Raw genomic sequence first — 6,759 nt, 5'->3', positions numbered from 1 at the left:
GCGCTCCACTCATCTGGTAGTAAATGCAGCATGAAACAAACAGTGGGCATGACTTCATGATTAGACTTGGGTAAGTCAGACTTAGAGCTACTCTGTGGCAAAGGATCTAATATGAGATTTAAAACCCACCTGACTTCAGTTTTTACCTTCCATTTCATTCATCTATGTCTTCAATAGAGCACCGAAGTCTGACGTAATTTACACATCCTACCTGGTTCGCAGTTTTCCACCCCCGTTCTGAATTCCCATAGACGTGTTTAATAACGTGTCAAATAAGAACTGTGTTCCAAAAATAAACAAATGACCCCGGCGGTTTGACTCTTATGGATATGAAGCATCGACTGACGGTGAGAAAACGATAATGTTACTTCCGCCGAATTAGTTACATTTTCGCCAGAAACAGACCGTATCAAATATGAGTGACTGACTATCATAAACGATACAGAACCTCCTCCCTGACAATATCGCAGAGACAGTTTGTTTATTTTTGGACCACAATTCTTATATGAGATGATTCTATGATGACCCAATGTTATTCTCCATAGAGAAATGACTTTACGAACCTGGGGATGAACGACTGACGTCAGGACCTCTACATACTGCATGAGTTCACTGGATACATTGTAGCAAGTAGTATAAAAACTGATACAAGTTGACCTGAAAGCAATGGTGGAAGGAGTACTCAGATATTTCAGTAAAAGTAGCAATACCACAATATAAAAATACTCTGTAAGTAAAAGACCCGTGTTCAAAATGTTACTTGAGTAAAAGTACAAAAGTATTGGCATCAAAATATACTTAAAGTACCAAAAGTGAAAGTACTAATGTTTGAAAATAGCAGATGTACAAGCTCACAACGCGTCGCGATGCGACACGTTGTGAGCTTGTAGATCTGTAGATTATGTAGATGTATAAAATAGGGTGAAAGTGGTTAATGTATGTTTTATAATGTCATTTATATCTGCAAAGTAAGTAGTAACTCAAGTTTTCAAATAATTGTAGTAGAGTAAAAGTACAATATTTGAGATGTAGTGGAGTAGAAGTAAAAATTATTGCAAATTGGAAATACTCTAGTAAAGTAAAAGAGTAACTCAAAATTGTACTTGAGTACATGCACTTAGTTACTTTCCACCACTGCCTGAAAGTAGATTATTTCAAATATGGTATAACTGATATTTGGGAATCTGAAGGTTGCTGGTTCGACCCTCGGCTTAATTGCCCAGTCTACATGTCCCTGAGCAAGACGCTGTGCCCCCTAACCAATGCACTCATCAGTGCCACCACAGCAGCCATCTGCTGGGTGAAGGCAGAAAAAAAAAAACCCCTCCAATGGGGACAAGTAAATACTCCCTTGACTGGAAGTTTGTTTGTTTATTTTACTTCACCTAATTCTCATCGTGATCACTGAGTGACGTTCAGCGTTCTCACACACGTTTTGATGTACTATCCTCAGAGAGACACAGAGAACAGATGAATAATTCACCACGGGAATGGGGGGAATGGGGGGAATGGGGGGGATGGGGGGGAAGTGCGATGAGAAGACACAGGAGGTGAGGATGACAGGCCGTGAAGTGAGAAGATGAAGAGTGGGATTGACAGAGCCAGAGGTGTCGGGCGAGAAGTTTCCAATGAGGCACTTATACCGTGTGATTGATTTGTTCCTGATAATCAGCTCCCGCGGCTTTGATACCCTGACACCTCCATATTGCCTGGCTGCCTCCGCCACACACACACACTGACACACCCCCACACACACACACACACACACACACACACACACACACACACACACACACACACACACACACACACACACACACAGTAAACTCAGTTGGCCACACGGCCACAAAGGCCGAAAATACACTCGTCTCTCATACTGCATCTTCAAAAACACAAGGAGCTCATGCGTTACAAATTATGTCCGACTATGACTATACCCTCATGCCTGATGTGTACTTGGGGTTTGCACTCCGCCCGTGCGCGCTGCACATGGAAATAGCTGATCTACAAGCGTCACAACACAACGTGTTTTAACCTTAACACGTTGTGAGCTTTTAGATCAGCCATTTCCTATGCGCCACGGCGCACACAAAGAAGTATAATTCAGGCTTCAGCGTTCAGCACAGGAGCCTCACAACCTGTCATCCATTCCCTACTCTTGATGAGCCATATCACACCAAATCGTCTCCTAAAATGAGAATACAGCAGAGCGATAAACGAGGTGGATTACACAATCCCTGCTTCTTTTTCCTTTTAATGAGATCTGATGACTGGCCCTACAGGGCTGTTACTGTCGCTTTGGAAGCAGGACGGGTAGGATGAGATGGAGCTGAGTGGAGGTGGCTGACGGGCCTACTGCAACTTTTCAGGGCCTACTTGATTTTTTTTTTTAAATCTTTCGCGGCCCACCCATCTGTAGCCTATATAGTAAACCCTCCCGGCCCACCCATCTGTAGCCTATAGTAAACCCTCCCGGTCGCGGAATTCACTTTTCATTTTCATTCAGCAGACCTCTGAATGAAAATGAAATGTGAATTCTGCCATTGACAATCTGTTATTTTCAGCAAGGATCACTGCCGTACCATGAAGTATAAATGACACCTTACAGACAGCATGATGACAAAGCCTATCCTCTTTCCTTTCTATCTCTCTCTCACTCTCTCTGACTCTTTCGCTCTCTGCCTTTCCTTCCCTCCCTCCCTCCCTCCCTCCCTCTCTTTGTCTCTCTGTTCTTCTCTCTGAGGCGTGTATACAGTACAGTACACGTAGCTTTCCCTATTCAGCAACTTCAGGTTTTTTCTTGTTTGTTTGTTTGTATTTTTTTTTCTTTCCTCTGCGAGAAAGAACACCTTCGGGGAAATAAGGCCAGGTTTATGATGAGGAGTGATCTTTACCCATCTCTCCTCTGGGAACCTTCGCATGGGTCTGAAAATATGAAGGGATGAGCGATGAATATTTCAGATCAGAGGAAGGAGAAAGTGACATGCAAGAGAGAGAGAGAGAGAGAGAGAGAGAGAGAGTTAGAGAGAAAGGCTGACAGTGTCCATGCTTCAGAACCGCTGTGGTAACGTCAGAACTTGCGCTCATGAATGATAATAGCCGGTGTTTGAGGACCTGCACGCTTCCTGCACCATTGATGTGGCATCGTGATTTTGTGTTGCACTACACCGGTGACAAACTACTAAAGTATAAATCAGACAAGCAGAGCCGAGCAATTAGCCTTGTCTCTTAATTAATCTCACACGCTAACAATTATGTGATTATTAATCATCAATCATTGGCTATTAAATCATGTCATGCTTGATTACATATCAAACCCCATCTATGTTTATGTTAGTGCCTTCACACAACTATATGTTGCCTTTAGTTTAGAGCAACTACACGATGTTGCTCTCTTCACCTGTTTCCTAGGCTGTGTGTGTTTCACTTCCTGTCGATTTGATCCAATGAAATCCAATGAAACTGGTCAGATGACCAATGATATCCAATGAAATCGACAGGAAGTGAAACACACACAGCCTAGGAAACAGGTGGCGGGCGGCTGGACCACGTCATCATCACGCTCATGTCACTATGACTCAGCCATAACCATATAAGGAGTTCCCAATGCAGCTATGCCCAAATATGGAATGTGTTGTCTAACCTCCATGTGTCCTCATGGCATCAGGCGCAAACAAATCAGTCAGCTCCTCGGAACTCTAAAACAATCTCCATATATGGACACAAAAGGGGGCATGCCCATATATGGGCATACATGCTGATGACACCAGGGCGCTCTATATTTGGGCATTAAAGGGACAAGGATTGACAGATACAGAGATCTCCATATATGGGCAACTTAGGTGTGAGTTCATTGAAAATTGGATCTAATTATCAGGAAAATATCACTAATTGTGTAACAGTAGAGACCACAGCAGATGAAAATTCATTATGCAAACAGAAAAGGAACATTTTCAGATAAGGAGTAGAGGATTAGGACTGTAATCATTAATCTTCATTATTAAGGCGAGAACTTTTTAATGCTTCTACTGTACTGTAGGCAAAATGTATTCATTGAGGGCAGGGCGGTTCACCTCGCCATACGGGAAGGGATGAGACTTGGGGGCCGGGCGAGCGCACGGGCGGCCCCGGCAAAAAAAGACAAAAACGACAACGCCGGTGAACGAGAGGCCCCTGGACTGAGCCTGTCCGTCGCCACCCCGGCCCCACGAGGGCACGTTTCGCACGTTTCACCCTTGGAAGGCCTGGCCTCCCGTGCCGGAAAAACGGGCGCTCCCCGTTCCATTTTTCTCACGTGTTCTCGTTTCTCACATGTACTGTAACGTATACAGTGTAGACGAAAATAGTCGATCTACAAGCTCACAAACGCGTATAGATCAGCTATTTTCGGCGCGCGACTCCATGGTATGATATATATTGCATATATCATACACATGGTGGAGTGACAGTGAAGCAGAGAGGAGAACCAGTACAGTATATATGTAGAGTATAGTAACGGGCTGTATGTAGTACAGAGTACAGGGTATGCTCCTGCTGAGCCAGACCAAATACGTTTCAATGTTCATTTGCTGACTTCACATGACGCTGCCCTCGTTTCTTTGTACCTCCACTGGTGAGTGTGTGTGTGTGTGTGTGTGTGTGTGTGTGCGTGTGTGTGTGTGTGTGTGTGCGTGCGCGGGAAACACAACTGAAGCGGCACCGAGCGGCACCGACATAAAAGGGGAACATTTTGCAAACGCATGCATATGATTAATGTTCTCCCACACGTCATCCATCCCTGCCACCCACCAACGTACGCTATACATTACCCAGGAAAACCTGGGCTTCACGACAAAGATATAGCAGAACGTACGTACGGTACAGGAAATATATCTTATGAAGTCATACCCTGACAGAACAGTAATACAGTAAGGAATTAACCAACTTCCATGATGGCTTTCCATGTGGAATCGCCATTTGTCATGTGAAAAGTCCAATTATTTATTTAATTCACAAACGTGACTAAAGGCGGACCGTCCTTTTGGATGATAGTCCTTTGGACGGTAATGTTAATTATGCGATAAGCAAGGTACTAATTAGGCTGCGTTGTTGATTACTAGATACACACTGCTGTGTTCATACAGCGTGTTTGCTCCTATGACTGTGTGTTTGTAATTAGTGTTAGGTACGTATTCCTAATCATCATTAGTGACAAACAATAATGGAGGACAAATAACTGGCCCCGTTTCTCTTCTCCTCTCTGCTATAGTATCTCTTCCCCCGTACACCATAAAATCAGTTTTGTTTTCATTTGGTTCATTTATTTTTTAAGCTATAACCCATGAAAATGCTGGTAGTTTATTCCATGCACATCTCCAAAGCGTTAATAGTTTTCTACAACTAAATCATACATGTAGCACTTGCTGGATCCAGGTTTGACACACAGGCCACATGAGTCAGAAAGGGTGTGATGTCACAGGCCACATGGGGTGTGATGTCACAGGCCAAACGCCAATCAGAGCCTCACTAAAGGCATGCATTGGTCAGTGAGGAAGTGACTGCCTCCTTTATTTTCACCGCAGTACGTTTGGTGTTTGCAGTCATTTCTGTTTCAATGTTCTTATTCTGGGCGATCAAACATATAGCGATAGTTATTATTATTAATTATTATTTGAATGCGGTTACAGAGGTATGTTACATTAGCCTATTCATAGATCCTGGCATACTAAATGAGGATGAGCAAAGATATAGGTACGCTATAGCTTCCAATAGAGAGGTTTTTGGAGGAGAAAAACGGTTGGCATACACATTTATTGAACAGAGATATTAATAAACAGATTTAAACGTCCACACGGACCATATGAGATTCTGTATGTTGGATGTGCATGTGTGTGGGTGTTTATTCATTAGTGTGTGATTAAAAGTCTCACATAGACATTGATGAACAGTATTGGCTTTTAATGTGTTTAATGAAGATGATTGTTCAAAGAAAACGTAACTATTACTTTCAAATAACTTTGGAAGCATTACTTAATGATGCATTTAAGAGTGAAACTGGTAAAACTGAAGCCAATTTGTACTCATGGAATTGTATAAATAGCACGTATAGAGGTAGAAATATTCCAGTGTCCAAGCCAGAAGGCACTGCTAGAGCAACACAGTTAAAGTACAACATACGCTTTTAACTATATACGTGGCCGACTGGTATCCCCCAGGCCTCTGTACTAGGTGCCCTCCTTTTTTCCCTCTACAAAACTCTTTGCCAAAAAGAACCCTTTGCGATGCATCGCGAGGTGAACATTCACCACGGAATACGGTTCATATTAAAACAGCAATATGTTCATTTCCATCAGATATCCGTCTATTCACATGCTCGATTTACTGACTGCCTGTCACAGCTAGAATATAATTATCATAATGATAATTATACATTTCTTTGGTGCATCTCTCTCTCTATCTCCCATGCTGCCTGTGACCCTATCTCTCTCTCTCTCTCTCTCTCTCTCTCTCTCTCTCTCTCTGGCTCTCTCTCTCTCTCTCTCTCTCTCTCTCTGGCTCTCTCTGTCTCTCTCTCTCTCTCTCTGGCTCACTCTCTAGCTCTCTCTGTCTCTCTCTCATTGCACAGTGATTCACGGTGGCCCATGGGGGCAGTGGTACAGACAGTGTGCTCAGATGGATGGGCTTTTAATGATGTTGTGCGTCTGCTGCCAGTGGAGTGATGTTGTGCTTGTCAGCGTGCACAGACGACCCGGCTAAGGCTAACTAGACTGGCCCGGGCCA

This window comes from Gymnoscopelus braueri (genome assembly GCF_963280865.1).
Source record: "Gymnoscopelus braueri genome assembly, chromosome: 14".
In the NCBI taxonomy this organism is placed as follows: domain Eukaryota; kingdom Metazoa; phylum Chordata; class Actinopteri; order Myctophiformes; family Myctophidae; genus Gymnoscopelus; species Gymnoscopelus braueri.
This window is presented reverse-complemented; position numbering follows the sequence as displayed.